The sequence below is a fragment of the Pseudoliparis swirei genome, chromosome 21 (assembly GCF_029220125.1).
Source record: "Pseudoliparis swirei isolate HS2019 ecotype Mariana Trench chromosome 21, NWPU_hadal_v1, whole genome shotgun sequence".
NCBI classification, from domain to species: Eukaryota; Metazoa; Chordata; class Actinopteri; order Perciformes; family Liparidae; genus Pseudoliparis; species Pseudoliparis swirei.
In genome coordinates, this window is record NC_079408.1 from 6,652,420 (window position 1) to 6,672,751 (window position 20,332).

The 20,332-nt window shown below is 39.2% G+C and overlaps 38 non-coding genes across 38 annotated transcripts; all 38 read left to right on the top strand.

Moving 5' to 3' along the window:
• The first annotated feature begins 5,213 nt into the window (after window positions 1-5,213).
• On the top strand, window positions 5,214-5,287 carry trnat-agu (transfer RNA threonine (anticodon AGU)). The gene has a single exon. It is a non-coding gene; the product is annotated as a tRNA-Thr (tRNA).
• A 90-nt stretch (window positions 5,288-5,377) lies between these two features.
• Window positions 5,378-5,451, top strand: trnat-agu (transfer RNA threonine (anticodon AGU)). The gene has a single exon. It is a non-coding gene; the product is annotated as a tRNA-Thr (tRNA).
• A 418-nt stretch (window positions 5,452-5,869) lies between these two features.
• Window positions 5,870-5,943, top strand: trnat-agu (transfer RNA threonine (anticodon AGU)). Its single transcript has one exon. It is a non-coding gene; the product is annotated as a tRNA-Thr (tRNA).
• Window positions 5,944-6,034: 91 nt separating this feature from the next.
• trnat-agu (transfer RNA threonine (anticodon AGU)) lies at window positions 6,035-6,108 on the top strand. Its single transcript has one exon. It is a non-coding gene; the product is annotated as a tRNA-Thr (tRNA).
• A 90-nt stretch (window positions 6,109-6,198) lies between these two features.
• On the top strand, window positions 6,199-6,272 carry trnat-agu (transfer RNA threonine (anticodon AGU)). The gene has a single exon. It is a non-coding gene; the product is annotated as a tRNA-Thr (tRNA).
• Window positions 6,273-6,362: 90 nt separating this feature from the next.
• Window positions 6,363-6,436, top strand: trnat-agu (transfer RNA threonine (anticodon AGU)). Its single transcript has one exon. It is a non-coding gene; the product is annotated as a tRNA-Thr (tRNA).
• A 90-nt stretch (window positions 6,437-6,526) lies between these two features.
• Window positions 6,527-6,600, top strand: trnat-agu (transfer RNA threonine (anticodon AGU)). The gene has a single exon. It is a non-coding gene; the product is annotated as a tRNA-Thr (tRNA).
• A 91-nt stretch (window positions 6,601-6,691) lies between these two features.
• Window positions 6,692-6,765, top strand: trnat-agu (transfer RNA threonine (anticodon AGU)). Its single transcript has one exon. It is a non-coding gene; the product is annotated as a tRNA-Thr (tRNA).
• A 90-nt stretch (window positions 6,766-6,855) lies between these two features.
• trnat-agu (transfer RNA threonine (anticodon AGU)) lies at window positions 6,856-6,929 on the top strand. Its single transcript has one exon. It is a non-coding gene; the product is annotated as a tRNA-Thr (tRNA).
• A 90-nt stretch (window positions 6,930-7,019) lies between these two features.
• On the top strand, window positions 7,020-7,093 carry trnat-agu (transfer RNA threonine (anticodon AGU)). The gene has a single exon. It is a non-coding gene; the product is annotated as a tRNA-Thr (tRNA).
• A 91-nt stretch (window positions 7,094-7,184) lies between these two features.
• Window positions 7,185-7,258, top strand: trnat-agu (transfer RNA threonine (anticodon AGU)). Its single transcript has one exon. It is a non-coding gene; the product is annotated as a tRNA-Thr (tRNA).
• A 91-nt stretch (window positions 7,259-7,349) lies between these two features.
• trnat-agu (transfer RNA threonine (anticodon AGU)) lies at window positions 7,350-7,423 on the top strand. Its single transcript has one exon. It is a non-coding gene; the product is annotated as a tRNA-Thr (tRNA).
• Window positions 7,424-7,510: 87 nt separating this feature from the next.
• Window positions 7,511-7,584, top strand: trnat-agu (transfer RNA threonine (anticodon AGU)). Its single transcript has one exon. It is a non-coding gene; the product is annotated as a tRNA-Thr (tRNA).
• A 247-nt stretch (window positions 7,585-7,831) lies between these two features.
• trnat-agu (transfer RNA threonine (anticodon AGU)) lies at window positions 7,832-7,905 on the top strand. The gene has a single exon. It is a non-coding gene; the product is annotated as a tRNA-Thr (tRNA).
• A 91-nt stretch (window positions 7,906-7,996) lies between these two features.
• On the top strand, window positions 7,997-8,070 carry trnat-agu (transfer RNA threonine (anticodon AGU)). Its single transcript has one exon. It is a non-coding gene; the product is annotated as a tRNA-Thr (tRNA).
• Window positions 8,071-8,161: 91 nt separating this feature from the next.
• trnat-agu (transfer RNA threonine (anticodon AGU)) lies at window positions 8,162-8,235 on the top strand. The gene has a single exon. It is a non-coding gene; the product is annotated as a tRNA-Thr (tRNA).
• Window positions 8,236-8,490: 255 nt separating this feature from the next.
• Window positions 8,491-8,564, top strand: trnat-agu (transfer RNA threonine (anticodon AGU)). The gene has a single exon. It is a non-coding gene; the product is annotated as a tRNA-Thr (tRNA).
• Window positions 8,565-8,815: 251 nt separating this feature from the next.
• On the top strand, window positions 8,816-8,889 carry trnat-agu (transfer RNA threonine (anticodon AGU)). Its single transcript has one exon. It is a non-coding gene; the product is annotated as a tRNA-Thr (tRNA).
• Window positions 8,890-8,971: 82 nt separating this feature from the next.
• trnat-agu (transfer RNA threonine (anticodon AGU)) lies at window positions 8,972-9,045 on the top strand. The gene has a single exon. It is a non-coding gene; the product is annotated as a tRNA-Thr (tRNA).
• A 578-nt stretch (window positions 9,046-9,623) lies between these two features.
• trnat-agu (transfer RNA threonine (anticodon AGU)) lies at window positions 9,624-9,697 on the top strand. The gene has a single exon. It is a non-coding gene; the product is annotated as a tRNA-Thr (tRNA).
• Window positions 9,698-9,786: 89 nt separating this feature from the next.
• Window positions 9,787-9,860, top strand: trnat-agu (transfer RNA threonine (anticodon AGU)). The gene has a single exon. It is a non-coding gene; the product is annotated as a tRNA-Thr (tRNA).
• Window positions 9,861-10,440: 580 nt separating this feature from the next.
• Window positions 10,441-10,514, top strand: trnat-agu (transfer RNA threonine (anticodon AGU)). The gene has a single exon. It is a non-coding gene; the product is annotated as a tRNA-Thr (tRNA).
• A 91-nt stretch (window positions 10,515-10,605) lies between these two features.
• On the top strand, window positions 10,606-10,679 carry trnat-agu (transfer RNA threonine (anticodon AGU)). Its single transcript has one exon. It is a non-coding gene; the product is annotated as a tRNA-Thr (tRNA).
• A 90-nt stretch (window positions 10,680-10,769) lies between these two features.
• Window positions 10,770-10,843, top strand: trnat-agu (transfer RNA threonine (anticodon AGU)). The gene has a single exon. It is a non-coding gene; the product is annotated as a tRNA-Thr (tRNA).
• A 91-nt stretch (window positions 10,844-10,934) lies between these two features.
• Window positions 10,935-11,008, top strand: trnat-agu (transfer RNA threonine (anticodon AGU)). Its single transcript has one exon. It is a non-coding gene; the product is annotated as a tRNA-Thr (tRNA).
• An 88-nt stretch (window positions 11,009-11,096) lies between these two features.
• Window positions 11,097-11,170, top strand: trnat-agu (transfer RNA threonine (anticodon AGU)). Its single transcript has one exon. It is a non-coding gene; the product is annotated as a tRNA-Thr (tRNA).
• A 748-nt stretch (window positions 11,171-11,918) lies between these two features.
• trnat-agu (transfer RNA threonine (anticodon AGU)) lies at window positions 11,919-11,992 on the top strand. Its single transcript has one exon. It is a non-coding gene; the product is annotated as a tRNA-Thr (tRNA).
• A 91-nt stretch (window positions 11,993-12,083) lies between these two features.
• Window positions 12,084-12,157, top strand: trnat-agu (transfer RNA threonine (anticodon AGU)). Its single transcript has one exon. It is a non-coding gene; the product is annotated as a tRNA-Thr (tRNA).
• Window positions 12,158-12,895: 738 nt separating this feature from the next.
• On the top strand, window positions 12,896-12,969 carry trnat-cgu (transfer RNA threonine (anticodon CGU)). Its single transcript has one exon. It is a non-coding gene; the product is annotated as a tRNA-Thr (tRNA).
• Window positions 12,970-13,392: 423 nt separating this feature from the next.
• On the top strand, window positions 13,393-13,466 carry trnat-agu (transfer RNA threonine (anticodon AGU)). The gene has a single exon. It is a non-coding gene; the product is annotated as a tRNA-Thr (tRNA).
• A 90-nt stretch (window positions 13,467-13,556) lies between these two features.
• Window positions 13,557-13,630, top strand: trnat-cgu (transfer RNA threonine (anticodon CGU)). The gene has a single exon. It is a non-coding gene; the product is annotated as a tRNA-Thr (tRNA).
• An 89-nt stretch (window positions 13,631-13,719) lies between these two features.
• Window positions 13,720-13,793, top strand: trnat-cgu (transfer RNA threonine (anticodon CGU)). Its single transcript has one exon. It is a non-coding gene; the product is annotated as a tRNA-Thr (tRNA).
• A 2,045-nt stretch (window positions 13,794-15,838) lies between these two features.
• On the top strand, window positions 15,839-15,912 carry trnat-ugu (transfer RNA threonine (anticodon UGU)). The gene has a single exon. It is a non-coding gene; the product is annotated as a tRNA-Thr (tRNA).
• Window positions 15,913-16,982: 1,070 nt separating this feature from the next.
• Window positions 16,983-17,056, top strand: trnat-cgu (transfer RNA threonine (anticodon CGU)). The gene has a single exon. It is a non-coding gene; the product is annotated as a tRNA-Thr (tRNA).
• A 911-nt stretch (window positions 17,057-17,967) lies between these two features.
• Window positions 17,968-18,041, top strand: trnat-ugu (transfer RNA threonine (anticodon UGU)). The gene has a single exon. It is a non-coding gene; the product is annotated as a tRNA-Thr (tRNA).
• A 90-nt stretch (window positions 18,042-18,131) lies between these two features.
• Window positions 18,132-18,205, top strand: trnat-cgu (transfer RNA threonine (anticodon CGU)). The gene has a single exon. It is a non-coding gene; the product is annotated as a tRNA-Thr (tRNA).
• Window positions 18,206-18,295: 90 nt separating this feature from the next.
• On the top strand, window positions 18,296-18,369 carry trnat-ugu (transfer RNA threonine (anticodon UGU)). The gene has a single exon. It is a non-coding gene; the product is annotated as a tRNA-Thr (tRNA).
• A 1,725-nt stretch (window positions 18,370-20,094) lies between these two features.
• Window positions 20,095-20,168, top strand: trnat-cgu (transfer RNA threonine (anticodon CGU)). Its single transcript has one exon. It is a non-coding gene; the product is annotated as a tRNA-Thr (tRNA).
• Window positions 20,169-20,332: the final 164 nt, after the last annotated feature.

Consider the following 20,332-nt stretch of genomic DNA (forward strand, 5'->3'; position numbering starts at 1 on the left):
GAGGCAGTGTAGTTATTGTATAGTATGGTAGAGCTGGTTAGTCATAGTATTATAAGTATGATAAGTAAAATAAATAAATAAATAAAGGGAAGTTAGCAAGACTCAAATTTTGTTTTTGGAAAAGGCTAACAACTTGAAAGGCCTGACAGCCCTGCCGAGCATTGAGATGGTTGCAAAGGCATACGTGGGAGAGGTTTAACTGTCAGTTACTTTGTTATGTTTAACACTCTGGAGTGGTTAGCAACATGAACGTGGTATGATGATCCACAGAAAAAAGTTAGGAAATATAATAACCTGACATGGGCGAGTCTCCATTACCGTAGAGAGTATGAATATAATAAAGATGACGACCTAATTCTCAATTATATTGTATTTCCCATCCTTAAGAAATTCTTGATTCATTGCATTAAATACAATGAGTATATTAATATAGTACATTATTCTGTGTCTTGTATGAGTGATGATGCCTTCCCCAAGAAGCCACTGGTTCTCAGATAGAAGTTGTCCAACAAAATGCTTAACCCTCCCGTGTTCTGGGGTCAATCTGACCTGCGTAACTGTATATGCACGTACATATATGAATTAAAAACCTTTTGGGGTCAAAAAGACCCAGCTTGTATCTCTCATGCTCCAGCAGTAGTAATCTCTGGGGTCAAGATGACCCCGTACGTAACTCTCCAAACTCTGCTCCCTGCCGCCATGAACTCTGGGGTCAAAATGACCCACCACCCGGACTATAAAGCGCCGGTGCAGCAGTCGGTGCTCTGTGTGCTTCATTTCCTTCACTGTGTGGGCCACCGAGCTGGACAGAGACAGACTACAACGGCTAGTCAGCAGGTCTGCAGAGACAACTATCGGCTCCAGCCGCCCGCCCTCCCGACCTCCATCCTGGACTTGTACACCTTTAGAGTCGGGCGGCGGCGGCAGCGGGCTGGAAAGAGAACATTTTATATAGGTGCTGTGGCTTAGTTGGTTAAAGCGCCTGTTTAGTAAACAGGAGATCCTGGGTTCAAATCCCAGCAGTGCCTCAAGAATCAGATTGTAGAATTGAACTTTATGGTTTTGTAGTTTTGGTAAAGAACAGAACTTGAGGTAGTGTGAAAAGGGAATTTTATATAGGCGCTGTGGCTTAGTTGGTTAAAGCGCCTGTTTAGTAAACAGGAGATCCTGGGTTCAAATCCCAGCAGTGCCTCAAGAATCAGATTGTAGAATTGAACTTTATGTTTTTGTAGTTTTGGTAAAGAACGGAACTTGAGGTAGTGTGAAAAGAAACATATTATATAGGCGCTGTGGCTTAGTTGGTTAAAGCGCCTGTTTAGTAAACAGGAGATCCTGGGTTCAAATCCCAGCAGTGCCTCAAGAATCAGACTGTAGAATTGAACTTCATATTTTTGTAGTTTTGGTAAAGAACGGAACTTGAGGTAGTGTGAAAAGAAACATTTATAGGCGCTGTGGCTTAGTTGGTTAAAGCGCCTGTTTAGTAAACAGGAGATCCTGGGTTCAAATCCCAGCAGTGCCTCAAGAATCAGACTGTAAAAATGAACTTTATGTTTTTGTAGTTTTGGTAAAGAACAGAACTTGAGGTAGTGTGAAAAGAAACATTTTTATAGGCGCTGTGGCTTAGTTGGTTAAAGTGCCTGTTTAGTAAACAGGAGATCCTGGGTTCAAATCCCAGCAGTGCCTCAAGAATCAGATTGTAGAATTGAACTTTATGGTTTTGTAGTTTTGGTAAAGAACAGAACTTGAGGTAGTGTGAAAAGAAACATATTATATAGGCGCTGTGGCTTAGTTGGTTAAAGCGCCTGTTTAGTAAACAGGAGATCCTGGGTTCAAATCCCAGCAGTGCCTCAAGAATCAGACTGTAAAAATGAACTTTATGTTTTTGTAGTTTTGGTAAAGAACAGAACTTGAGGTAGTGTGAAAAGAAACATTTTTATAGGCGCTGTGGCTTAGTTGGTTAAAGCGCCTGTTTAGTAAACAGGAGATCCTGGGTTCAAATCCCAGCAGTGCCTCAAGAATCAGACTGTAGAATTGAACTTTATGTTTTTGTAGTTTTGGTAAAGAACAGAACTTGAGGTAGTGTGAAAAGGTAAATTAAATTAGGTGCTGTGGCTTAGTTGGTTAAAGCGCCTGTTTAGTAAACAGGAGATCCTGGGTTCAAATCCCAGCAGTGCCTCAAGAATCAGACTGTAAAAATGAACTTTATGTTTTTGTAGTTTTGGTAAAGAACAGAACTTGAGGTAGTGTGAAAAGAAACATTTTTATAGGTGCTGTGGCTTAGTTGGTTAAAGCGCCTGTTTAGTAAACAGGAGATCCTGGGTTCAAATCCCAGCAGTGCCTCAAGAATCAGATTGTAGAATTGAACTTTATGGTTTTGTAGTTTTGGTAAAGAACAGAACTTGAGGTAGTGTGAAAAGTAACATATTATATATAGGCGCTGTGGCTTAGTTGGTTAAAGCGCCTGTTTAGTAAACAGGAGATCCTGGGTTCAAATCCCAGCAGTGCCTCAAGAATCAGACTGTAGAATTGAACTTTATATTTTTGTAGTTTTGGTAAAGAACGGAACTTGAGGTAGTGTGAAAAGAAACATTTTATATAGGTGCTGTGGCTTAGTTGGTTAAAGCGCCTGTTTAGTAAACAGGAGATCCTGGGTTCAAATCCCAGCAGTGCCTCAAGAATCAGACTGTAAAAATGAACTTTATGTTTTTGTAGTTTTGGTAAAGAACAGAACTTGAGGTAGTGTGAAAAGAAACATTTTTATAGGCGCTGTGGCTTAGTTGGTTAAAGTGCCTGTTTAGTAAACAGGAGATCCTGGGTTCAAATCCCAGCAGTGCCTCAAGAATCAGATTGTAGAATTGAACTTTATGGTTTTGTAGTTTTGGTAAAGAACAGAACTTGAGGTCGTGTGAAAAGGGAATTTTTTATAGGTGCTGTGGCTTAGTTGGTTAAAGCGCCTGTTTAGTAAACAGGAGATCCTGGGTTCAAATCCCAGCAGTGCCTCAAGAATCAGACTGTAAAAATGAACTTTATGTTTTTGTAGTTTTGGTAAAGAACAGAACTTGAGGTAGTGTGAAAAGAAACATTTTATATAGGCGCTGTGGCTTAGTTGGTTAAAGCGCCTGTTTAGTAAACAGGAGATCCTGGGTTCAAATCCCAGCAGTGCCTCAAGAATCAGATTGTAGAATTGAACTTTATGTTTTTGTAGTTTTGGTAAAGAACAGAACTTGAGGTAGTGTGAAAAGAAACATTTTTTATAGGCGCTGTGGCTTAGTTGGTTAAAGTGCCTGTTTAGTAAACAGGAGATCCTGGGTTCAAATCCCAGCAGTGCCTCAAGAATCAGATTGTAGAATTGAACTTTATGGTTTTGTAGTTTTGGTAAAGAACAGAACTTGAGGTAGTGTGAAAAGAAACATTTTTATAGGTGCTGTGGCTTAGTTGGTTAAAGCGCCTGTTTAGTAAACAGGAGATCCTGGGTTCAAATCCCAGCAGTGCCTCAAGAATCAGACTGTAAAAATGAACTTTATGTTTTTGTAGTTTTGGTAAAGAACAGAACTTGAGGTAGTGTGAAAAGAAACATTTTTTATAGGCGCTGTGGCTTAGTTGGTTAAAGCGCCTGTTTAGTAAACAGGAGATCCTGGGTTCAAATCCCAGCAGTGCCTCAAGAATCAGACTGTAGAATTGAACTTTATGGTTTTGTAGTTTTGGTAAAGAACAGAACTTGAGGTAGTGTGAAAAGAAAAATATTATATAGGCGCTGTGGCTTAGTTGGTTAAAGCACCTGTTTAGTAAACAGGATATCCTGGGTTCAAATCCCAGCAGTGCCTCAAGAATCAGACTGTAGAATTGAACTTCTTTTTTTGTAGTTTTGGTAAAGAACGGAACTTGAGGTAGTGTGAAAAGAAACATTTTTATAGGCGCTGTGGCTTAGTTGGTTAAAGCGCCTGTTTAGTAAACAGGAGATCCTGGGTTCAAATCCCAGCAGTGCCTCAAGAATCAGATTGTAGAATTGAACTTCATGTTTTTGTAGTTTTGGTAAAGAACAGAACTTGAGGTCGTGTGAAAAGGGAATTTTATATAGGCGCTGTGGCTTAGTTGGTTAAAGCGCCTGTTTAGTAAACAGGAGATCCTGGGTTCAAATCCCAGCAGTGCCTCAAGAATCAGATTGTAGAATTGAACTTTATGGTTTTGTAGTTTTGGTAAAGAACAGAACTTGAGGTAGTGTGAAAAGAAACATATTATATAGGCGCTGTGGCTTAGTTGGTTAAAGCGCCTGTTTAGTAAACAGGAGATCCTGGGTTCAAACCCAGCAGTGCCTCAAGAATCAGATTGAACTTTATGGTTTTGTAGTTTTGGTAAAGAACGGAACTTGAGGTAGTGTGAAAAGAAACATTTTATATAGGCGCTGTGGCTTAGTTGGTTAAAGCGCCTGTTTAGTAAACAGGAGATCCTGGGTTCACAGTGCCTCAAGAATCAGATTGTAGAATTGAACTTTATGTTTTTGTAGTTTTGGTAAAGAACAGAACTTGAGGTAGTGTGAAAAGAAACATTTTTTATAGGCGCTGTGGCTTAGTTGGTTAAAGCGCCTGTTTAGTAAACAGGAGATCCTGGGTTCAAATCCCAGCAGTGCCTCAAGAATCAGATTGTAGAATTGAACTTTATGGTTTTGTAGTTTTGGTAAAGAACAGAACTTGAGGTAGTGTGAAAAGAATCATATTATATAGGTGCTGTGGCTTAGTTGGTTAAAGCGCCTGTTTAGTAAACAGGAGATCCTGGGTTCAAATCCCAGCAGTGCCTCAAGAATCAGACTGTGTAATTGAACTTTATATTTTTGTAGTTTTGGTAAAGAACGGAACTTGAGGTAGTGTGAAAAGAAACATTTTATATAGGTGCTGTGGCTTAGTTGGTTAAAGCGCCTGTTTAGTAAACAGGAGATCCTGGGTTCAAATCCCAGCAGTGCCTCAAGAATCAGACTGTAAAATTGAACTTTATGGTTTTGTAGTTTTGGTAAAGAACGGAACTTGAGGTAGTGTGAAAAGAAACATTTTATATAGGCGCTGTGGCTTAGTTGGTTAAAGCGCCTGTTTAGTAAACAGGAGATCCTGGGTTCAAATCCCAGCAGTGCCTCAAGAATCAGATTGTAGAATTGAACTTTATGTTTTTGTAGTTTTGGTAAAGAACAGAACTTGAGGTAGTGTGAAAAGAAACATTTTATAGGCGCTGTGGCTTAGTTGGTTAAAGCGCCTGTTTAGTAAACAGGAGATCCTGGGTTCAAATCCCAGCAGTGCCTCAAGAATCAGATTGTAGAATTGAACTTTATGGTTTTGTAGTTTTGGTAAAGAACAGAACTTGAGGTAGTGTGAAAAGAAACATTTATATAGGCGCTGTGGCTTAGTTGGTTAAAGCGCCTGTTTAGTAAACAGGAGATCCTGGGTTCAAATCCCAGCAGTGCCTCAAGAATCAGATTGTAGAATTGAACTTTATGGTTTTGTAGTTTTGGTAAAGAACGGAACTTGAGGTAGTGTGAAAAGAAACATATTATATAGGTGCTGTGGCTTAGTTGGTTAAAGCGCCTGTTTAGTAAACAGGAGATCCTGGGTTCAAATCCCAGCAGTGCCTCAAGAATCAGACTGTAGAGTTGAACTTCATTTTTTTGTAGTTTTGGTAAAGAACGGAACTTGAGGTAGTGTGAAAAGGGATTTTTTTATAGGTGCTGTGGCTTAGTTGGTTAAAGCGCCTGTTTAGTAAACAGGAGATCCTGGGTTCAAATCCCAGCAGTGCCTCAAGAATCAGATTGTAGAATTGAACTTTATGGTTTTGTAGTTTTGGTAAAGAACAGAACTTGAGGTAGTGTGAAAAGAAACATTTTATAGGCGCTGTGGCTTAGTTGGTTAAAGCGCCTGTTTAGTAAACAGGAGATCCTGGGTTCAAATCCCAGCAGTGCCTCAAGAATCAGACTGTAGAATTGAACTTTATGTTTTTGTAGTTTTGGTAAAGAACGGAACTTGAGGTAGTGTGAAAAGAAACATTTTATATAGGCGCTGTGGCTTAGTTGGTTAAAGCGCCTGTTTAGTAAACAGGAGATCCTGGGTTCAAATCCCAGCAGTGCCTCAAGAATCAGATTGTAGAATTGAACTTTATGGTTTTGTAGTTTTGGTAAAGAACAGAACTTGAGGTAGTGTGAAAAGAAACATTTATATAGGCGCTGTGGCTTAGTTGGTTAAAGCGCCTGTTTAGTAAACAGGAGATCCTGGGTTCAAATCCCAGCAGTGCCTCAAGAATCAGACTGTAGAATTGAACTTTATGGTTTGTAGTTTTGGTAAAGAACAGAACTTGAGGTAGTGTGAAAACAGTTTTTTTTCATTGGCGCTGTGGCTTAGTTGGTTAAAGCGCCTGTTTAGTAAACAGGAGATCCTGGGTTCAAATCCCAGCAGTGCCTCAAGAATCAGATTGTAGAATTGAACTTCATGTTTTTGTAGTTTTGGTAAAGAACAGAACTTGAGGTAGTGTGAAAAGATGAACGTATAATGGCGCTGTGGCTTAGTTGGTTAAAGCGCCTGTTTAGTAAACAGGAGATCCTGGGTTCAAATCCCAGCAGTGCCTCAAGAATCAGATTGTAGAATTGAACTTTATGGTTTTGTAGTTTTGGTAAAGAACAGAACTTGAGGTAGTGTGAAAACAGATTTTTTTCATCGGCGCTGTGGCTTAGTTGGTTAAAGCGCCTGTTTAGTAAACAGGAGATCCTGGGTTCAAATCCCAGCAGTGCCTCAAGAATCAGATTGTAGAATTGAACTTTATGGTTTTGTAGTTTTGGTAAAGAACAGAACTTGAGGTAGTGTGAAAAGAAACATTTAAATAGGCGCTGTGGCTTAGTTGGTTAAAGCGCCTGTTTAGTAAACAGGAGATCCTGGGTTCAAATCCCAGCAGTGCCTCAAGAATCAGACTGTAGAATTGAACTTTATGTTTTTGTAGTTTTGGTAAAGAACGGAACTTGAGGTAGTGTGAAAAGATAAAATTAAGTAGGCGCTGTGGCTTAGTTGGTTAAAGCGCCTGTTTAGTAAACAGGAGATCCTGGGTTCAAATCCCAGCAGTGCCTCAAGAATCAGACTGTAAAAATGAACTTTATGTTTTTGTAGTTTTGGTAAAGAACAGAACTTGAGGTAGTGTGAAAAGAAACATTTTTTATAGGCGCTGTGGCTTAGTTGGTTAAAGCGCCTGTTTAGTAAACAGGAGATCCTGGGTTCAAATCCCAGCAGTGCCTCAAGAATCAGATTGTAGAATTGAACTTTATGTTTTTGTAGTTTTGGTAAAGAACGGAACTTGAGGTAGTGTGAAAAGAAACATATTATATAGGCGCTGTGGCTTAGTTGGTTAAAGCGCCTGTTTAGTAAACAGGAGATCCTGGGTTCAAATCCCAGCAGTGCCTCAAGAATCAGATTGTAGATTTGAACTTTATGGTTTTGTAGTTTTGGTAAAGAACAGAACTTGAGGTAGTGAAAAGATGAATTACATAGGCGCTGTGGCTTAGTTGGTTAAAGCGCCTGTTTAGTAAACAGGAGATCCTGGGTTCAAATCCCAGCAGTGCCTCAAGAATCAGACTGTAGAATTGAACTTTATATTTTTGTAGTTTTGGTAAAGAACGGAACTTGAGGTAGTGTGAAAAGAAACATTTTATATAGGCGCTGTGGCTTAGTTGGTTAAAGTGCCTGTTTAGTAAACAGGAGATCCTGGGTTCAAATCCCAGCAGTGCCTCAAGAATCAGATTGAACTTTATGGTTTTGTAGTTTTGGTAAAGAACGGAACTTGAGGTAGTGTGAAAAGAAAAAATTAAGTAGGCGCTGTGGCTTAGTTGGTTAAAGCGCCTGTTTAGTAAACAGGAGATCCTGGGTTCAAATCCCAGCAGTGCCTCAAGAATCAGATTGTAGAATTGAACTTTATGGTTTTGTAGTTTTGGTAAAGAACGGAACTTGAGGTAGTGTGAAAAGAAACATATTATATAGGCGCTGTGGCTTAGTTGGTTAAAGCGCCTGTTTAGTAAACAGGAGATCCTGGGTTCAAATCCCAGCAGTGCCTCAAGAATCAGATTGTAGAATTGAACTTTATGGTTTTGTAGTTTTGGTAAAGAACAGAACTTGAGGTAGTGTGAAAACAGTTTTTTTTCATTGGCGCTGTGGCTTAGTTGGTTAAAGCGCCTGTTTAGTAAACAGGAGATCCTGGGTTCAAATCCCAGCAGTGCCTCAAGAATCAGACTGTAGAATTGAGCTTCTTTTTTTGTAGTTTTGGTAAAGAACGGAACTTGAGGTAGTGTGAAAAGAAACATTTTATATAGGCGCTGTGGCTTAGTTGGTTAAAGTGCCTGTTTAGTAAACAGGAGATCCTGGGTTCAAATCCCAGCAGTGCCTCAAGAATCAGATTGTAGAATTGAACTTTATGGTTTTGTAGTTTTGGTAAAGAACAGAACTTGAGGTAGTGTGAAAAGAAAAAAATTTTATAGGCGCTGTGGCTTAGTTGGTTAAAGCGCCTGTTTAGTAAACAGGAGATCCTGGGTTCAAATCCCAGCAGTGCCTCAAGAATCAGATTGTAGAATTGAACTTTATGGTTTTGTAGTTTTGGTAAAGAACAGAACTTGAGGTCGTGTGAAAAGTGAATTTTGTATAGGTGCTGTGGCTTAGTTGGTTAAAGCGCCTGTTTAGTAAACAGGAGATCCTGGGTTCAAATCCCAGCAGTGCCTCAAGAATCAGATTGTAGAATTGAACTTTATGGTTTTGTAGTTTTGGTAAAGAACAGAACTTGAGGTAGTGTGAAAACAGATTTCATTGGCGCTGTGGCTTAGTTGGTTAAAGCGCCTGTTTAGTAAACAGGAGATCCTGGGTTCAAATCCCAGCAGTGCCTCAAGAATCAGATTGTAGAATTGAACTTTATGGTTTTGGTAAAGAACAGAACTTGAGGTAGTGTGAAAAGAAAATTTTTATAAGGCGCTGTGGCTTAGTTGGTTAAAGCGCCTGTTTAGTAAACAGGAGATCCTGGGTTCAAATCCCAGCAGTGCCTCAAGAATCAGACTGTAGAGTTGAACTTTATTTTGCAGTTTTGGTAAAGAACAGAACTTGAGGTAGTGTGAAAAGAAACATTAAAATAGGCGCTGTGGCTTAGTTGGTTAAAGCACCTTTTTAGTAAACACGATATCCTGGGTTCAAATCCCAGCAGTGCCTCAAGAATCAGATTGTAGAATTGAACTTTATGGTTTTGTAGTTTTGGTAAAGAACAGAACTTGAGGTAGTGTGAAAAGAAACATTTATATAGGTGCTGTGGCTTAGTTGGTTAAAGTGCCTGTTTAGTAAACAGGAGATCCTGGGTTCAAATCCCAGCAGTGCCTCAAGAATCAGATTGTAGAATTGAACTTTATGGTTTTGTAGTTTTGGTAAAGAACAGAACTTGAGGTAGTGTGAAAAGAAATATTTTATATAGGCGCTGTGGCTTAGTTGGTTAAAGTGCCTGTTTAGTAAACAGGAGATCCTGGGTTCAAATCCCAGCAGTGCCTCAAGAATCAGATTGTAGAATTGAACTTTATGGTTTTGTAGTTTTGGTAAAGAACAGAACTTGAGGTAGTGTGAAAAGAACTTTTTATAGGCGCTGTGGCTTAGTTGGTTAAAGCGCCTGTTTAGTAAACAGGAGATCCTGGGTTCAAATCCCAGCAGTGCCTCAAGAATCAGACTGTAAAAATGAACTTTATGTTTTGTAGTTTGGTAAAGAACAGAACTTGAGGTAGTGTGAAAAGAAAAAAAATGTATAGGCGCTGTGGCTTAGTTGGTTAAAGCGCCTGTTTAGTAAACAGGAGATCCTGGGTTCAAATCCCAGCAGTGCCTCAAGAATCAGATTGTAGAATTGAACTTTATGGTTTTGTAGTTTTGGTAAAGAACAGAACTTGAGGTAGTGTGAAAAGATGAATTTATAATGGTGCTGTGGCTTAGTTGGTTAAAGCACCTTTTTAGTAAACAGGAGATCCTGGGTTCAAATCCCAGCAGTGCCTCAAGAATCAGACTGTAGAATTGAACTTTATGTTTTTGTAGTTTTGGTAAAGAACAGAACTTGAGGTAGTGTGAAAAGAAACATTTAAATAGGCGCTGTGGCTTAGTTTGTTAAAGCGCCTGTTTAGTAAACAGGAGATCCTGGGTTCAAATCCCAGCAGTGCCTCAAGAATCAGATTGTAGAATTGAACTTTATGTTTTTGTAGTTTTGGTAAAGAACGGAACTTGAGGTAGTGTGAAAAGATAAAATTAAGTAGGCGCTGTGGCTTAGTTGGTTAAAGCACCTTTTAAGTTAACAGGAGATCCTGGGTTCAACTCCCAGCAGTGCCTCAATAATCAGATGGTAGTATTGAATTTCATGGGTTTTGTAGTTTTGGTAAAGAACAGAACTTGAGGTCGTGAAAAGAAATTTTATATAGGCGCTGTGGCTTAGTTGGTTAAAGCGCCTGTTTAGTAAACAGGAGATCCTGGGTTCAAATCCCAGCAGTGCCTCAAGAATCAGACTGTAGAATTGAACTTTATGTTTTTGTAGTTTTGGTAAAGAACAGAACTTGAGGTAGTGTAAAAAGAAACATTTTATATAGGCGCTGTGGCTTAGTTGGTTAAAGCGCCTGTTTAGTAAACAGGAGATCCTGGGTTCAAATCCCAGCAGTGCCTCAAGAATCAGATTGTAGAATTGAACTTTATGGTTTTGTAGTTTTGGTAAAGAACAGAACTTGAGGTAGTGTGAAAACAGATTTTTTCATCGGCGCTGTGGCTTAGTTGGTTAAAGCGCCTGTTTAGTAAACAGGAGATCCTGGGTTCAAATCCCAGCAGTGCCTCAATAATCAGACTGTAGAATTGAACTTCATAATTTTGTAGTTTTGGTAAAGAACGGAACTTGAGGTAGTGTGAAAAGAAACATTTTATATAGGCGCTGTGGCTTAGTTGGTTAAAGCGCCTGTTTAGTAAACAGGAGATCCTGGGTTCAAATCCCAGCAGTGCCTCAATAATCAGATTGTAGAATTGAACTTTATGGTTTTGTAGTTTTGGTAAAGAACAGAACTTGAGGTAGTGTGAAAAGAATTTTTCATCGGCGCTGTGGCTTAGTTGGTTAAAGCGCCTGTTTAGTAAACAGGAGATCCTGGGTTCAAATCCCAGCAGTGCCTCAAGAATCAGATTGTAGAATTGAACTTTATGTTTTTGTAGTTTTGGTAAAGAACAGAACTTGAGGTCGTGTGAAAAGGGAATTTTATATAGGCGCTGTGGCTTAGTTGGTTAAAGTGCCTGTTTAGTAAACAGGAGATCCTGGGTTCAAATCCCAGCAGTGCCTCAATAATCAGATTGTAGAATTGAACTTTATGGTTTTGTAGTTTTGGTAAAGAACAGAACTTGAGGTAGTGTGAAAAGATGAATTTTATAATGGCGCTGTGGCTTAGTTGGTTAAAGCACCTGTTTAGTAAACAGGAGATCCTGGGTTCAACTCCCAGCAGTGCCTCAAGAATCAGACTGTAGAATTGAACTTTATGTTTTTGTAGTTTTGGTAAAGAACAGAACTTGAGGTAGTGTAAAAAGAATGATTTTATAAGGCGCTGTGGCTTAGTTGGTTAAAGTGCCTGTTTAGTAAACAGGAGATCCTGGGTTCAAATCCCAGCAGTGCCTCAAGAATCAGATTGTAGAATTGAACTTTATGTTTTTGTAGTTTTGGTAAAGAACAGAACTTGAGGTAGTGTGAAAAGATTTTTTTTTTTATAGGCGCTGTGACTTAGTTGGTTAAAGCACCTGTTTAGTAAACAGGAGATCCTGGGTTCAAATCCCAGCAGTGCCTCAATAATCAGATTGTAGAATTGAACTTTATGGTTTGTAGTTTTGGTAAAGAACAGAACTTGAGGTCGTGTGAAAAGGGAATTTTATATAGGCGCTGTGGCTTAGTTGGTTAAAGCGCCTGTTTAGTAAACAGGAGATCCTGGGTTCAAATCCCAGCAGTGCCTCAAGAATCAGATTGTAGAATTGAACTTTATGGTTTTGTAGTTTTGGTAAAGAACAGAACTTGAGGTAGTGTGAAAACAGATTTTTTTCATCGGCGCTGTGGCTTAGTTGGTTAAAGCGCCTGTTTAGTAAACAGGAGATCCTGGGTTCAAATCCCAGCAGTGCCTCAAGAATCAGATTGTAGAATTGAACTTTATGGTTTTGTAGTTTTGGTAAAGAACAGAACTTGAGGTAGTGTGAAAAGAAAAAAATTTTATAGGCGCTGTGGCTTAGTTGGTTAAAGTGCCTGTTTAGTAAACAGGAGATCCTGGGTTCAAATCCCAGCAGTGCCTCAAGAATCAGATTGTAGAATTGAACTTTATGGTTTGTAGTTTTGGTAAAGAACAGAACTTGAGGTAGTGTGAAAAGATTTTATAATGGGGCTGTGGCTTAGTTGGTTAAAGCACCTGTTTAGTAAACAGGAGATCCTGGGTTCAACTCCCAGCAGTGCCTCAATAATCAGAGTGTAGAACTGAATTTCATGGGTTTGTAGTTTTGGTAAAGAACAGAACTTGAAGTAGTGCGAAAAGTGAATTTTATAAAGGCGCTGTGGCTTAGTTGGTTAAAGTGCCTGTTTAGTAAACAGGAGATCCTGGGTTCAACTCCCAGCAGTGCCTCAATAATCAGATTGTAGAATTGAAATGTATGGGTTTGTAGTTTTGGTAAAGAACAGAACTTGAGGTAGTGAAAAAGAATTTTATAGGCGCTGTGGCTTAGTTGGTTAAAGCGCCTGTTTAGTAAACAGGAGATCCTGGGTTCAAGTCCCAGCAGTCCCTCAAGAATCAGATTGTAGATTTGAATTTTATGGTTTTGTAGTTTTGGTAAAGAACAGAACTTGAGGTAGTGTGAAAAGGGAATTTTATATAGGCGCTGTGGCTTAGTTGGTTAAAGCACCTGTTTCGTAAACAGGAGATCCTGGGTTCAACTCCCAGCAGTGCCTCAATAATCAGATGGTAGTATTGAATTTCATGGGTTTCGTAGTTTTGGTAAAGAACAGAACTTGAGGTAGTGTGAAAAGAAACATTTTATATAGGCGCTGTGGCTTAGTTGGTTAAAGTGCCTGTTTAGTAAACAGGAGATCCTGGGTTCAAATCCCAGCAGTGCCTCAAGAATCAGATTGTAGAATTGAACTTTATGTTTTTGTAGTTTTGGTAAAGAACGGAACTTGAGGTAGTGTGAAAAGGGAAATTTAAATAGGCGCTGTGGCTTAGTTGGTTAAAGCACCTTTTTAGTAAACACGATATCCTGGGTTCAAATCCCAGCAGTGCCTCAAGAATCAGACTGTAGAATTGAACTTTATGTTTTTGTAGTTTTGGTAAAGAACAGAACTTGAGGTAGTGTGAAAAGAAACATTTTTTATATAGGCGCTGTGGCTTAGTTGGTTAAAGCGCCTGTTTAGTAAACAGGAGATCCTGGGTTCAAATCCCAGCAGTGCCTCAAAAATCAGATTGTAGAATTGAACTTTATGGTTTTGTAGTTTTGGTAAAGAACAGAACTTGAGGTAGTGTGAAAAGATCATTTTAAAATGGCGCTGTGGCTTAGTTGGTTAAAGCGCCTGTTTCGTAAACAGGAGATCCTGGGTTCAACTCCCAGCAGTGCCTCAATAATCACACTGTAGATTAGAAATTTATGGGTTTGTAGTTTTGGTAAAGAACAGAACTTGAAGTAGTGTGAAAAGAAACATTTTATAGGCGCTGTGGCTTAGTTGGTTAAAGTGCCTGTTTCGTAAACAGGAGGTCCTGGGTTCAACTCCCAGCAGTGCCTCAATAATCAGATGGTAGTATTGTGTTTCGTAGTTTTGGTAAAGAATAGAACAGGACGGAGTGTGAAAAGATGAATGTATAATGGAGCTGTGGCTTAGTTGGTTAAAGCACCTGTCTTGTAAACAGGACATCCTGGGTTCAATTCCCAGCAGTGCCTCAATAATCAGATTGTAGAATTGGATTTTATGGTTTCGTAGTTTGGGTTGAGAACAGAACTTGAAGTAGTGTGAAAAGATGAATTTTATAGGCGCTGTGGCTTAGTTGGTTAAAGCACCTGTTTAGTAAACAGGAGATCCTGGGTTCAACTCCCAGCAGTGCCTCAATAATCCGATTGTAGAATTGAACTTTATGGTTTTGTAGTTTTGGTAAAGAACAGAACTTGAGGTAGTGTGAAAAGAAACATTTTATAGGCGCTGTGGCTTAGTTGGTTAAAGCACCTGTTTAGTGAACAGGAGATCCTGGGTTCAACTCCCAGCAGTGCCTCAATAATCCGATTGTAGAATTGGATTTTATGGTTTGGTAGTTTTGGTAAAGAACAGAACTTGAGGTAGTGTGAAAAGAATTTTTATAAAGGCGCTGTGGTTTAGTTGGTTAAAGCACCTGTTTTGTAAACAGGAGATCCTGGGTTCAACTCCCAGCAGTGCCTCAATAATCCGATTGTAGAATTGAACTTTATGGTTTTGTAGTTTTGGTAAAGAACAGAACTTGAGGTAGTGTGAAAAGAAAAAATTTTAATAGGTGCTGTGGCTTAGTTGGTTAAAGCACCTGTTTAGTAAACAGGAGATCCTGGGTTCAACTCCCAGCAGTGCCTCAATAATCCGATTGTAGAATTGAACTTTATAGTTTTGTAGTTTTGGTAAAGAACAGAACTTGAGGTAGTGTGAAAACAGATTTTTTCATCGACGCTGTGGCTTAGTTGGTTAAAGCACCTTTTTAGTAAACACGAGATCCTGGGTTCAACTCCCAGCAGTGCCTCAATAATCAGAGTGTAGAATTGAATTTCATGTTTTTGTAGTTTTGGTAAAGAACGGAACTTGAGGTAGTGTGAAAAGATGAATTAAATAGGCGCTGTGGCTTAGTTGGTTAAAGCACCTTTTAAGTAAACATGAGATCCTGGGTTCAACTCCCAGCAGTGCCTCAATAATCAGATTGTAGAATTGAACTTTATGGTTTTGTAGTTTTGGTAAAGAACAGAACTTGAGGTAGTGTGAAAAGGGAAAGTTAATTAGGCGCTGTGGCTTAGTTGGTTAAAGCACCTGTTTAGTAAACAGGAGATCCTGGGTTCAACTCCCAGCAGTGCCTCAATAATCAGATTGTAGAATTGAACTTTATGGTTTTGTAGTTTTGGTAAAGAACAGAACTTGAGGTAGTGTGAAAAGAAACATTTAAATAGGCGCTGTGGCTTAGTTGGTTAAAGCACCTTTTTAGTAAACACGATATCCTGGGTTCAAATCCCAGCAGTGCCTCAAGAATCAGACTGTAGAATTGAACTTTATGTTTTTGTAGTTTTGGTAAAGAACAGAACTTGAGGTAGTGTGAAAAGAAACATTTTTTATAGGCGCTGTGGCTTAGTTGGTTAAATCACCTGTCTTGTAAACAGGAGATCCTGGGTTCAACTCCCAGCAGTGCCACAATAATCACAGTGTAGAATTGAATTTTATGGTTTAGTAGTTTTGGTAAAGAACAGAACTTGAAGTAGTGCGAAAAGTGAATTTTATAAAGGCGCTGTGGTTTAGTTGGTTAAAGCACCTGTCTTGTAAACAGAACATCCTGGGTTAAACTCCCAGCAGTGCCTCAATAATCAGAGTGTAGAACTGAATTTTATGGGTTTGTAGTTTTGGTAAAGAACAGAACTTGAAGTAGTGTGAAAAGATGAATGTAAAATGGAGCTGTGGCTTAGTTGGTTAAAGTGCCTGTTTCGTAAACAGGAGATCCTGGGTTCAACTCCCAGCAGTGCCTCAATAATCCGATTGTAGAATTGGATTTTATGGTTTCGTAGTTTTGGTAAAGAACAGAACTTGAAGTAGTGTGAAAAGAATTTAAATAGGCGCTGTGGCTTAGTTGGTTAAAGCACCTGTCTTGTAAACAGGAGATCCTGGGTTCAACTCCCAGCAGTGCCTCAATAATCAGATTGTAGAATTGAACTTTATAGTTTTGTAGTTTTGGTAAAGAACAGAACTTGAGGTAGTGTGAAACAGATTTTTTCATCGACGCTGTGGCTTAGTTGGTTAAAGTGCCTGTTTAGTAAACAGGAGATCCTGGGTTCAAATCCCAGCAGTGCCTCAATAATCAGATTGTTGAATTGAACTTTATGGTTTTGTAGTTTTGGTAAAGAACAGAACTTGAGGTAGTGTGAAAAGAATCATATTATATAGGTGCTGTGGCTTAGTTGGTTAAAGCACCTGTTTAGTAAACAGGAGATCCTGGGTTCAAATCCCAGTAGTGCCTCAAGAATCAGAGTGTAGAATTGAACTTTATATTTTTGTAGTTTTGGTAAAGAACGGAACTTGAGGTAGTGTGAAAAGGGAAATTTAAATAGGCGCTGTGGCTTAGTTGGTTAAAGCACCTTTTTAGTAAACACGATATCCTGGGTTCAAATCCCAGCAGTGCCTCAAGAATCCGATTGTAGAATTGGATTTTATGGTTTGTAGTTTTGGTAAAGAACAGAACTTGAAGTAGTGTGAAGAAAAATTTTATAGGCGCTGTGGCTTAGTTGGTTAAAGCACCTGTGTTGTAAACAGGAGATCCTGGGTTCAACTCCCAGCAGTGCCTCAATAATCAGATTGTCGAATTGGATTTTATGGTTTCGTAGTTTTGGTAAAGAACAGAACTTGAGGTAGTGTGAAAAGTGAATTTTATAAAGGCGCTGTGGCTTAGTTGGTTAAAGTGCCTGTTTCGTAAACAGGAGATCCTGGGTTCAACTCCCAGCAGTGCCTCAATAATCCGATTGTAGAATTGAATTTTATGGTTTCGTAGTTTTGGTAAAGAACAGAACAGGACGGAGTGTGAAAAGATGAATGTATAATGGAGCTGTGGCTTAGTTGGTTAAAGCACCTGTATTGTAAACAGGAGATCCTGGGTTCAACTCCCAGCAGTGCCTCAATAATCAGATTGTAGAATTGGATTTTATGGTTTCGTAGTTTTGGTAAAGAACAGAACTTGAAGTAGTGCGAAAAGTGAATTTTAAAAAGGCACTGTGGCTTAGTTGGTTAAAGTGCCTGTTTCGTAAACAGGAGATCCTGGGTTCAACTCCCAGCAGTGCCTCAATAATCCGATTGTAGAATTGGATTTTATGGTTTCGTAGTTTTGGTAAAGAACAGAACTTGAAGTAGTGTGAAAAGATCATTTTAAAACGGCGCTGTGGCTTAGTTGGTTAAATCACCTGTCTTGTAAACAGGAGATCCTGGGTTCAACTCCCAGCAGTGCCACAATAATCAGAGTGTAGAATTGAATTTTATGGTTTAGTAGTTTTGGTAAAGAACAGAACTTGAAGTAGTGCGAAAAGTGAATTTTATAAAGGCGCTGTGGCTTAGTTGGTTAAAGTGCCTGTTTCGTAAACAGGAGATCCTGGGTTCAACTCCCAGCAGTGCCTCAATAATCCGATTGTAGAATTGGATTTTATGGTTTAGTAGTTTTGGTAAAGAACAGAACTTGAAGTAGTGCGAAAAGTGAATTTTATAAAGGCGCTGTGGTTTAGTTGGTTAAAGCACCTGTCTTGTAAACAGAACATCCTGGGTTAAACTCCCAGCAGTGCCTCAATAATCCGATTGTAGAATTGAACTTCATGTTTTTGTAGTTTTGGTAAAGAACAGAACTTGAGGTAGTGTGAAAAGATGAATGTATAATGGAGCTGTGGCTTAGTTGGTTAAAGCACCTGTCTTGTAAACAGGAGATCCTGGGTTCAACTCCCAGCAGTGCCTCAATAATCAGATTGTAGAATTGGATTTTATGGTTTCGTAGTTTTGGTAAAGAACAGAACTTGAGGTAGTGTGAAAAGAAAAAAATTTTATAGGTGCTGTGGCTTAGTTGGTTAAAGTGCCTGTTTCGTAAACAGGAGATCCTGGGTTCAACTCCCAGCAGTGCCTCAATAATCCGATTGTAGAATTGGATTTCATGGGTTTGTAGTTTTGGTAAAGAACAGAACTTGAAGTAGTGTGAAAAGATGAATGTAAAATGGCGCTGTGGCTTAGTTGGTTAAAGCACCTGTCTTGTAAACAGGAGATCCTGGGTTCAACTCCCAGCAGTGCCTCAATAATAAGAGTGTAGAATTGAATTTTATTGTTTCGTAGTTTGGGGAGAGAACAGAACTTGAAGTAGTGCGAAAAGTGAATTTTATGAAGGCACTGTGGCTTAGTTGGTTAAAGTGCCTGTTTCGTAAACAGGAGATCCTGGGTTCAACTCCCAGCAGTGCCTCAATAATCACATTGTAGATTAGAATTTTATGGGTTTGTAGTTTTGGTAAAGAACAGAACTTGAAGTAGTGTGAAAAGATGAATTTGAAACGGCGCTGTGGCTTAGTTGGTTAAAGCACCTGTCTTGTAAACAGGAGATCCTGGGTTCAACTCCCAGCAGTGCCTCAATAATCAGAGTGTAGAATTGAATATTATGGTTTTGTAGTTTTGGTAAAGAACAGAACTTGAAGGTAGTGTGAAAAGATGAATTTTATAGGCGCTGTGGCTTAGTTGGTTAAAGTGCCTGTTTCGTAAACAGGAGATCCTGGGTTCAACTCCCAGCAGTGCCTCAATAATCCGATTGTAGAATTGGATTTTATGGTTTCGTAGTTTTGGTAAAGAACAGAACTTGAGGTAGTGTGAAAAGAATTTTATAGGCGCTGTGGTTTAGTTGGTTAAAGCACCTGTTTCGTAAACAGGAGATCCTGGGTTCAACTCCCAGCAGTGCCTCAATAATCAGAGTGTAGAATTGAACTTTATGGTTTTGTAGTTTTGGTAAAGAACAGAACTTGAGGTAGTGTGAAAAGAAACATTTTAATGGCGCTGTGGCTTAGTTGGTTAAAGCACCTGTGTTGTAAACAGGAGATCCTGGGTTCAACTCCCAGCAGTGCCTCAATAATCCGATTGTAGAATTGAACTTTATGGTTTTGTAGTTTTGGTAAAGAACAGAACTTGAGGTAGTGTGAAAAGAAAATTTTATATGGCGCTGTGGCTTAGTTGGTTAAAGCACCTGAGTTGTAAACAGGAGATTCTGGGTTCAACTCCCAGCAGTGCCTCAATAATCATAGTGTAGAATTGAATTTTATGGTTTTGTAGTTTTGGTAAAGAACGGAACTTGAGGTAGTGTGAAAAGGGAATTTTAAAAAGGCGCTGTAGCTTAGTTGGTTAAAGCACCTTTTAAGTAAACAGGAGATCCTGGGTTCAACTCCCAGCAGTGCCTCAATAATCAGATTGTAGAATTGAACTTTATATTTTTGTAGTTTTGGTAAAGAACGGAACTTGAGGTAGTGTGAAAAGGGAATTGTAAATAGGCGCTGTGGCTTAGTTGGTTAAAGCACCTTTTAAGTAAACATGAGATCCTGGGTTCAACTCCCAGCAGTGCCTCAATAATCCGATTGTAGAATTGGATTTTATGGTTTTGTAGTTTTGGTAAAGAACAGAACTTGAGGTCGTGTGAAAATGGAATTTTATATAGGCGCTGTGGCTTAGTTGGTTAAAGCACCTGTTTAGTAAACAGGAGATCCTGGGTTCAACTCCCAGCAGTGCCTCAATAATCCGATTGTAGAATTGGATTTTATGGTTTCGTAGTTTTGGTAAAGAACAGAACTTGAGGTAGTGTGAAAAGAAACATTTTAAAGGCGCTGTGGCTTGGTTGGTTAATGCACCTGTGTAGTAAACAGGAGATCCTGGGTTCAACTCCCAGCAGTGCCTCAATAATCAGAGTGTAGAATTGAATTTTATGGTTTCGTAGTTTTGGTAAAGAACAGAACTTGAAGTAGTGCGAAAAGGGAATTTTTTATAGGCGCTGTGGCTTAGTTGGTTAAAGTGCCTGTTTCGTAAACAGGAGATCCTGGGTTCAACTCCCAGCAGTGCCTCAATAATCCGATTGTAGAATTGGATTTTATGGTTTCGTAGTTTTGGTAAAGAACAGAACTTGAGGTAGTGTGAAAAGAAACATATTATATAGGCGCTGTGGCTTAGTTGGTTAAAGCACCTGTTTTGTAAACAGGAGATCCTGGGTTCAACTCCCAGCAGTGCCTCAATAATCAGATTGTAGAATTGAACTTTATGGTTTTGTAGTTTTGGTAAAGAACAGAACTTGAGGTAGTGTGAAAAGAACTATTTTATATAGGCGCTGTGGCTTAGTTGGTTAAAGCACCTGTTTCGTAAACAGGAGATCCTGGGTTCAACTCCCAGCAGTGCCTCAATAATCAGATGGTAGTATTGAATTTAATGGGTTTGTAGTTTTGGTAAAGAACAGAACTTGAAGTAGTGAAAACATGAATGTATAATGGAGCTGTGGCTTAGTTGGTTAAAGCACCTGTCTTGTAAACAGGAGATCCTGGGTTCAACTCCCAGCAGTGCCTCA